Below are 10,289 nucleotides of genomic sequence, written 5' to 3'. Positions count from 1 at the left end.
ACCCCCATTTTAAATTGGGGCTCAGAGAAGTTGTATCACACCCACAAAATGATAACAGGGATTTTAGCTCAGAGCTGTCCGAGTCCTTGCTAATTCCTACCGTTGGGGGAGGGGTAGTACATACGCGCGGCTTGTTAAAATTTAGTACATTTATTCGTGGAGACAACAAACTGAAATCACTAGTGTGGAAAAAAGCACCTCGAAGTTGGGTTTTAGGGCACCAGTGTTACTGCGTAATCCAATGGATTATTCTGGGCGTCAAGTTCTTCATCTGTTAAAGCAGAACTATGTGATCTAGTTTCTTTCCAGTCTTACTATTCTGTGAGTCTATTAGTCTACAGAATTGGTGCCTAAAGCCGTCTTTCTTTGCCATTTAAACTCAAGCTCTATCTTCAAAGGAAGCAAAATTAAAGGCGTGTATGCAGAATAACCCACAACTGTATCTAAGAAAGTTGGTTTTACATAATGATAGTAGTACCTGGTTCTTCAGCTCTGACAATGTCATCTCTCCCCAAACTGAATCAGGCCTGAATCAGGCCTACTAGGTCTCTCGATTCAGCCCATTCTCCTAGGCATTTAAACCACTTAATTTCTACATGTTCGTCCTATCTGAAAATCCTCAGCAAGATTAGCTTTATACCTCCCCATCCCCCATCCCCACACTGAAAGACGTCTAAACTAGGAGTTTAAGACTTGAAAACTCCGTCAAATGAGAAGAACCTTTAAAATGTATCTACATTTCCCCCTAAGTAAAAGGAGTATGTTAAAATCATAGTGTTTGTTTCCCCACACCCTAACAAAACATGCAGGATCTTCTTTTGGCAACACTACATGTATGCCCGCCCCCTAAGGCTCGCTCTCCTTTCCCAATTGGCTAAAGTGCCTGTCACTCCAAGCACTTTTACGCCCCTCTGAGAGCCTCATTCGGGTAAAAACCTTCGTCCCGCCCACTCTCCACTCCCTGACTCCTCCCTGAAGCTGGTCACTGATTGGTTGGGGCTCCACTCCGCGTGGGGCTGCCTAGGCCACTGCCCCAGCGCCTGCTGGGAGACAAACCAAGGCGCGAGGACGGCTCGAGCTCTTCCCGGTGGCCTCCCCCGCTACGGCGACCCCCCTCCCCCGCTCCGACCGATTGGTCCCCGAAACGGTGGCGGCGGTTTGTGGTCGTTGGTCCCAGGGATTTAGGACCAACATTTGAAGACCCGAAGGGGTGAGGAGGGGATGGGGACAGCGGGGTCACAACCAAACCGCTAGTAACGGCTGGAGACCCCGCCTTCCGGCCACAAAAGGCCCAGTCCGATACACTGTTACGCCAGATAGGCAGTGGGATCTCACGCCCCTCTGGAGGCAGTGTCTGCGGGATTCGCCCCCCTCACTCCCCTGCCCCGTCGAGCATAGGGAGGGCTAGAGTCTTAGACGCGGTTCCCCAGCCCCAGAGGGCATCTTTCGACCAGATAGCTCTTGCTGTCACAGTTTGCGCTCCGTGGTCCCAGCCGTCCAGTCCCCCAGCTCCAGTTGTCGTCGGGGGCCGCTTGGCGGCTCCTTCCGCCCCTCGGGGGCCCTGCCCTCTCTCTGCTTTATTTCCGCTCTTCCCCGACATCTTCCGGCCGCTTCCCACCTGCTGCCCTCCATGTTCTCCTAGCACTGCCTCTGTCGACCGCCACACGTCAAGGGCGTCTGGCCGTTGTGGCGCCCGCGCGTCCCCTGTAGAGCCTTTGGGACGACGTCCGGGGCGTCCCGACTGCTGGGTGAGATTTGGCAATCATGTCGTCGTTTTCATTGAGTTCTAACTGGGATGAGCCTCGAACTTTCCTCTGCCTTTGACTATTTCTGTTTATTCCCCAAGTGCTCTCTTGTGTGTAGGGTCTTGAACAGTGGAAGGCTGTGGGTGTTTGGGAAAGATAACTGACCCCCTTCACTCCCGCGACACGCCGCGGCAGGCAGCCATGGACGGTAGTACACGCAGTAGTACCATTTGTGTTTCCTAAAGTCAGATAGTTTTAATTACAAACCTTTTAAATATTTTCTTTGGAGGGGGGGTCCTAGAAAGACCACTGAACCTGATGTCAGGAGACCTGGGATTTAATAATCCTTGCATTGATGTTAATTGTGAGATCCTTGGGAAGCCAGGACCAATTACTTGGGCACCAGTTGCCTTATATGTGAAATTTAGTTAATGTTGAAGTTTCTTTAAGCTCTCTCTTTACATTCTTGACAAATAATCTATAGTCTTTATAACAGGCGACGATTCTAATATAGGCCAGTATCGTAGAGGGACTATCAGGAGGAGCTTTTTAAGACTTGGCTTCTCTTTAGAAATCTGTTCGCTTTGTGTTTGATAATGGCGTTAGAACCAGGCAGCAGGATGTGTTCAATGTATAAATAACATATTCACGTGTTGGTAGTATTTTCCTTATTTAAATAACAGGAAGATATTTTCATTTCAAGAATCACTACAATGTATATTTGAGCAGTTGGACAGACTTCCATACAGAGCCTTTCAGAATTAAAGCTCCTTAATCATCTGTAATGATATTCTTTCCAGGTTGCACATATAAAACATTCGTTTTTAAAAATTTGCACCTGTGTGCCATAATGGACATAAAGATGGCTATTAGTGCTGCAATTGCTAAATATTAGCAGTGCTTTAGTTTCTGTTTAAGGCACTGCTTTAATTGCTAATTTTGATTTAAGAAGGTAGAATATTGGATTTGAACATTATTGCCAAAGATTATGATACATATCAACGTGTGAAATATAAGCATGTGTATTATTGGATCTGTTATGAGTTAAGAAATATTAATAACAATATGCCCAATTTATGGGCTGATATTAAGCCTCCTATTTTTAATGGTGTCATTTTTGTTGTTAAAAAACAGACATGTCGGTTTAAGGAGGGTTTGTGAATACAAATCGAATACTTGATGTAAAATCTGTCCAGATTTGTATATTAATGCTGGGTCGTGTCTTATTTTACTACCTGATTTTTGCTAAAACGAAATCAGTGAGAGAAGAAAATGTGATATCTATGTTCAAATTATAATAGATTTTGGATGAAAGCTTATAGGAGCTTTCCTTTTCCTTTTGCTTTATGTAAGGAATATCACTGTATTATTGTGTAGTAGCATACAAGAATTTTGGTTCTATTGTAGGTATCTTTATACTAAATTCAAAGAATTTTGTGTTCAATGCAATATTTAAAAAATTGTTAATTAAATAATTAAAAAGTACTCTCTACAGTATTACTAAAAGTTGTGAAACACCCAGTACCAACACTTTTATTCATTATATATTTAACTTCTAGGAATCATGTGTCCTCATTATTTAATAAAAATAACTTAAAATGGAATTGAGCCAATCCATCTATACCCTTTCATTCTGAAATGATGTTAGACTTCTATATCCATACACTTTTGAGTAATCCTCATTTTATGTGGAAAATAAAAATAGTGCAGTCTGTCACTAAAATGAGTTACCACTTAAAAAACCTCCATTGACTTGGCAACCATGGTCTCAGCATTCCATACTCAATAACAATTGAACAAATCAGGAATTTAATACCACATAATTTAAGGAATGCCATAACTAATATGCTTTCTATACAAGTGTTTTAATACTTTAAAAATTAATTTTTTACACTATTGCAGTTTTTATTTTAATTTAAAAAAAATTTTTTTTGACGTTTATTTATTTTTGAGACAGAGAGAGACAGAGCATGAACAGGGGAGGGGCAGAGAGAGGGAGACACAGAATCCGAAACAGGCTCCAGGCTCTGAGCTGTCAGCACAGAGCCTGATGCGGGGCTCGAACTCACGGACCATGAGATCATGACCTGAGCTGAAGTCGGATGCTTAACCGACCGAGCCACCCAGGAGCCCCACTATTGCAGTTTTTAAAAATAAAATTTATAAAATGTTCATTTTCATTTCATAAATTTTTACAGTAATTCATAAGATGAAGGGTCAGTTTAAGTAGTTTGAACACAGCTGACACAAATTTCTTTAGATAAGTGATTAATTTTCATGTATATTTTGCTAAAATTGTGCTAGTAATTTTTTAATAGTATATTTTCTATTTTGAAAGGCAGTACAAATTTGAAAATTTCTATTTTTGTTAACTTATTACGGTTCTTAAAATTAGTGAAGATATAGTTAGCATTTAAAGCTAAAGGCTTGATTCAAATTGTTACTCGAATCTCTATCCTGTGATTGGCTATGCCGTCTTGGCCTTCTACTTTATAGCTTCGAAAATTTTTTTCTTTTTAGTTTTTCTTCTAATTTTACTTTTGAAATTGAGCTGGAACGGAATCTTTGAAAGTCCAAAGTTTAGGAAAAAAGATTTATCTGTGAAAACTAGAGTTTATTTATGGTACAACAGCTTTTAATCTGCCCTTCCCCACTACTTTTTGTATAAACTGTTTGTGTCATTCTCTTGCTTAGGACCCTCCTTCCCTTACTCAGATTCCTTGGGTCAGCAGTACTAATTGAGCCTAGAAGCTTCAGTTGGTATGACAGCTTTGTCATAATGTATAGGGCTGCTATACTTCCTTGGAGTTTTGGTAATTCTCAGATTGATTCTGGAATAGTTTAGAACAAATATTAGGCTGTTGTATGCCTGTTTTAGATTTGATTTTTTTTTTCAACGTTTATTTATTTTTGGGACAGAGAGAGACAGAGCATGAACGGGGGAGGGGCAGAGAGAGAGGGAGACACAGAATCGGAAATAGGCTCCAGGCTCTGAGCCATCAGCCCAGAGCCCGACGCGGGGCTCGAACTCACGGACCGCGAGATCGTGACCTGGCTGAAGTCGGACGCTCAACCGACTGCGCCACCCAGGCGCCCCTAGATTTGATTTTTAATTATCTGAGGTTCTTGATTTCTGGCCTTTTTAGAAATGTATTTTGTTAGATTAAATATGGTATTAAAGTTAGAGATTTTTGATTTTTGAATTAGAGATGTGTGTATGTTACCTTTGTTTTGAAAGCTTTAAGATAAAACATATTCCTTTCTAAAGAGAGAGTGAGTGAGGTTGGTGACTCTTACACTTTCCTAATTTTAAGTTTTTAAAATATTTTGATTGAGATTTCTTTAAATGTACTAAGTCTAGCATATGTTTCTAGTCATTGTATGTTAAAAAGAGTCTTTAATGTGGGGACTGCCATTTGTTTCAACGTGACACCCTAGATAATATAATATCTTTAAAAATACAACTTTAGAGACATGAATTGACCCAAAATACATGTCTGTAAGTAATTGCAGGGGTGGTTTGCATTGCACAAATCGGCCATTTAGAGTAAGCGATGAGTTACAGAAAAATAAAACTATGCATTGATTAAATTCTACATTTTGGGTAAAATGGAAACAATTGTTTTATATGTAAGGCAGCATATTAAACTAGTCTTATTTTTTTCCTCATCCTTGCAGCATGCTTAAAAAAATATAAATCTCATACTTTCCTATTCTCCACATTGTATCAACTTAATGTCTTTCTTTAGTGTAATGGGACAGTATGATGTCCTGTGGGATGTTTAGGCCATTAAGGTCCCTCTGGACTAAATTCTGGAAAAGAGCCAGAGGCAGAGTTTATTGATGTCCGAAGGTTTGAGCCATAGGTCTTTTCAGTTACTAGTTTTGTGACCTTAAGCAAGTCTATTTTAGTTGCTCTTGATTTTCTATGTATAACATTGGAGGTGGTCTATGGTCCACTTGTAATTCTAATATTTTCTTAGTAGAAAATCTTCCATGATGGTATAGTCAAAGCCTAGTAGAATAAAAACAATCCTAAAGGGAGGAAAAAGGTAGTTATATTATTTAAAATGCTTTTTGTTTGAAAAAGGGAGAGAGAATCTTAAGCAGGCTCCAAACTCCGTGTGGAGCCCAATGTGGGGCTTCATTTCATGACCCTGGAATCACGACCTGAGTGGAAATCAAGAGTTGGGCACTCAACCGACTGAGCCACCCAGGCACCCCTAAAATGATTTTAATTTTAAAGCAATGATAGAAGGACATTGCCTTTTTTTTTTTTTTAAAGACAAAAGGCTAAAGTTGGTTTGGTTAATTAATCTTTATGTCATTGATGGTTCTGATTGTTAAAGAGTACCTTAACTCTTAACAGAACCTGTTAATAACAAATTTATTTATTTATTGGATTTGATGTCACATAAGTGTGTTCCTGGAGTATAGTGTAAGGTACCCAGCTGACAGTACAGACTTCCTAATTCTGCCATTTAATAAATATGTGAAGCCAGAAAATTAGAAGAATCTAAAAATGATGGAAAGAGAACAGAGACAGTATCATCATAGTTCATCATAGTAATCATAGTAGTCATATATATAATCATCATAGTAATGGACATAGAAGGGGGAATTGAGGAAAAGCTGAACATCTTTTTACCTTCTCTGGAGATGGTCTTTTACAGGATAGCTTTATTATTTAAAAAACGTTTTTTCAGTATATCACATATATTCTTCATATGTAACTACGTTTTTAATGTTTTTTATTTATTTTTGAGACAGAGAGAGACAGAGCACAAATGGGGGAGGGTCAGAGAGAGGGAGACACAGAATCCGAAACAGGCTCCAGGCTCTGAGCTGTCAGCACAGAGCCCGACGCGGGGCTTGAACTCACAGACCGCGAGATCATGACCTGAGCCGAAGTCAGCTGCTTAACCGACTGAGCCACCCAGGCGCCCCTGGGTATATATTTCTTATATATATTTAAAAACTACGTTTTTAAAAATTAAAACCCCAGTGTTGTTGATAGTATGCTTCATTCAACCATCAGTATCATGCAGCTGTGTAGAACACTGATGGAATCTTTCTCTGTAATTTTGACCACCATACTTGTAAAGGAAAAAGAGGACAGTGAGGGAACGTAGGGAACAAACTGTATCCTGTAAAGAGCAGTTAAGGCAGCATTTTCCAAATAATTTTATAGGCAGTTAATACAGGTAGCAAGGAGAATTAGGGTGTCATGTTGAAATGTTTAAGAAGCAGGAGTTAAAGTTGAAAGGTTTTAACTGAAACTTTTCATGGCCTTAAATATGCTAATGTTTGTTGTGATACTCTTAAGAGAGACGTATAGTGATTCTCAGATGTTATTTAGGTATGGAACACATTTTTGAGGCCTGTTAATAGCTCCTAGAATAGTATTCTAAGGGACATCATTTTAGAAAATGTTGGATTTAAGGAACTGGTAATGTTTAGCTTGAAGAAGAGGAGAAGAATTTTTCAAGTGCAGTTAGATAAAAGAGGCATGTTCAGTTTGGCCAGAAGGATGATATGAGGATCTATTTCTGAAAGTTACAAGGGAAGAAATTATGATCATTATAAGAAAGAGCTTTCTTTTTTTTTTAAGGATTTTATTTATTTATTTTTTTTGTTTATTTATTTATTTTTGGGACAGAGAGAGACAGAGCATGAACGGGGGAGGGGCAGAGAGAGAGGGAGACACAGAATCGGAAACAGGCTCCAGGCTCTGAGCCGTCAGCCCAGAGCCTGACGTGGGGCTGGAACTCACGGACCGCGAGATCGTGACCTGGCTGAAGTCGGACGCTTAACCAACTGCGCCACCCAGGCGCCCCAAGAAAGAGCTTTCTTAAAGAGTTAACCAAGGTTAAGTTGTTCTACAGAATAGGAGTTTCTTGTAAGAATTCAAGAATAAGGTAGGTGACTGCTTTGCACCCATATTGTAAAAGAGAATTGTATATCAGATAGGTGGTTGAATGAGATGATTTTTAAGGTCTTTAATAAATTTGAAATTATTTTATTAGAGATTTTCCAAAAATATTTTTTGACTGATTTTTTTCCCTCTACGGTAATATAGTTTTAAAAAGTATCATGCTGTAGTTTTTTAAAGAAGCCATAAATATTTGAGTAGTTGTTATAATCATATTTAAAAGAATAACTATTGATCTGAAAAAACCTGGATTCAGGTACTGATTTTGCAACTTATATGGCGCCTGGCAAATCACATCGTTTTTTTGAAGATCTCAGATTATTGAATATCAAAAATGAAGGTAATATAAAGTAGGCCTTCAGGAGCCCAATATTTAGGCAGACAGGTTTGAATATCTACCCTACCAATTTCCTAGCACTGTAACTTTATCTTAGTCTCAGTTTATTTTTGAAATAGAATAGATTAGTACCTATCTCACAGAGTTATTGTAAGTACTAAATGAAATAATGTATATAAACTGCCTATCATCATGCAGGGTATATAAGGTGCTAAATATATGAATGCAGAAATAGACATAAAATGGAATTTCACAGATTAGGAAAGTAAAGGTAAAGGCTGTAAAGTAATTTATCCAGAGATTTCTTGACTAAGCACTAGAACTCAGGCCTTCTCTCACCCAAGTCCATTATTTTCAATTAAATCACAATGTCCCTCCCTTTCTGTCTCATTCATTGAACATTTATCACATATTAGGGAGTGTACATGGTGGTAGAGATTTGGAAATAAAAAACTAGACCCTTCTTGATATCTGGCAGAGTTTAGGGGGGGAGGTGGTAGAAGGGATTGACAGACCAGCACTCTGAGGTGTGTTCTGTGATAGTAGTATAGAGGAATGCCTAATTTAGCATCGAAAGGGAGAGTCATGGGGTGGTTTTTCTGGAAAATGTTAGGAGTGGGAAAGGCAAAGAGAGTGAGACAGGACTGTGGGAACAAGCTACACAAAGGCTGGTATGTGAGCACTTGGCACATTTGACAAATGACAAAAAGGTAAGTATTGTTGTTGACATAGAGTAAGAAATGAAGTTGGAGACGTAGGCTGGGCCAGATTAGGAAAGGACCTTTATGGCTTTTTAAAGAGTTTAGATTTTATATGTAAGGGACAATGGAAAACCCCCAAAAAGGCTTCCTGCTTTTAATACAAGTAGCATATGTTCTTGACAGTCACAGAAAAGTGAAACATTAAGGTGCTTTGACTCCTCATTCCTACTTACCAATGGTAACTACTGTTAAAGTTTCTTAAGTTTTTCTAAAATTTTTGTATGCCTATAAAACGTGTGAATGTATACTTGAGTATCTTCAAACAAAACATTCAGTTGGTAAACCAGTAAATATTGTTCTCTGGCATACTTTTCTTATATATTTCTTAAATATTTTTCCATATCAGCAATGCAGATCTATGATAATTTTTTTAAGATTTTTTTAAAGTTATCTATTTTGAGAGAGAGAGAAAGAGCATGAGCATGCACACACATGCAATCTGGGGACGGTGGAGACACAGGGAGAGAGAGAGAGAATCCAAGCAGGGTCTGCATGTGCAGAGCCTGATGCAGGGCTCGATTCCACCATCCACAAGATCATGACCTGAGCTAAAACCAAGAGTCAGATGCTTAACCGACTGAGCCACCCAGGTGCCCCACTATACCATAATTTTTTAATCAGTACTCTCTGTGTAAACAACTAAATCTTTTTCTAGATTTTTGCTTTTATATACAATGTTTCAGTGCACATCTTGTGCATGTATTTTTGCATACTTGTGCAACTATATCTGTAGGTTAATTTTTTAGTAATTACTAAGTTTATATACATTTTAGATTTTGATAAATATTGCCAAATTTCCCTCTAAAAAGATAATTCCAATTTAATATGTACCTGTCAACAGTATATGAAGTCCTGGTAAGGATTTTTCTGTTAGACCCATCATCCAGCAAAAAATTATTGAGTATTTACTGTGCACCAAACACTGTATGGGTAATAGGGAAAGTATTCAAGGCAGATGGGATCCCTGCCCTTATGCAGCCCAGAACTAAAAAGATGGAAAGTCGGCAGGTGTTTTGTTTGGTCTGTATAGTTTTTGTTACTGTTTTTATATTTGAAGTAATTTTCAGTTTGTTTTATTTTGTCTTTCTGACTATGCAGTACTCTGTTTTCAAGGAGCCGTGAGCCTCTTATAGAGATATTGCTCCTGAAAATGAAGGCTTGAAACATAAGACACCTAACTGGATGATGATGATAATACTGTTTTCTGGGTTATAAATCCTTTTAAGGCAGCTTCTATGCTTTCACTCTCTGTACTAAATTTTGGAAGGGATGGTAAAAGCCACATGGTCCAGTAGTACACCCTTTGCTTGAATCTCCACAGCATGTTTAGCCCATGTTTGAATACTTTCATTTGGTAGGAAGTTACCTTCCTATAGTATGGTCTATAGGTATATTGTATATTATACCTGTATAGTACACACACACACACACACACACCCCACATCTTTTTTATCCATTCTTCTATCAGTGGGCACCTAGGTTGCTTCCTTATCGTTGTTATTATAAATAATGCT

General features: G+C 38.7%; 1 protein-coding gene across 4 annotated transcripts in view; it reads left to right on the top strand.

The window, feature by feature from the left end:
- Positions 1-1,045: 1,045 nt before the first annotated feature.
- RBM46 (RNA binding motif protein 46) overlaps positions 1,046-10,289 on the top strand; it is a 50,715-nt gene continuing 41,471 nt past the window's right edge. For 2 of the 4 annotated variants that reach the window (XM_043566911.1, XM_043566930.1), the window contains exon 1: positions 1,086-1,210. The gene's annotated coding sequence lies outside the window, so the exon portion shown is untranslated. Of the gene's footprint in view, positions 1,211-1,646; positions 1,749-10,289 lie in introns of those variants that run through there. The other 2 variants (XM_043566925.1, XM_043566919.1) reach the window with 2 other exon arrangements.

This window comes from Prionailurus bengalensis, chromosome B1, assembly GCF_016509475.1.
Source record: "Prionailurus bengalensis isolate Pbe53 chromosome B1, Fcat_Pben_1.1_paternal_pri, whole genome shotgun sequence".
NCBI lineage: Eukaryota > Metazoa > Chordata > Mammalia > Carnivora > Felidae > Prionailurus > Prionailurus bengalensis.
Note: the sequence above shows the minus strand (reverse complement) of the source record. Positions and strands in the feature narration are given on the sequence as shown.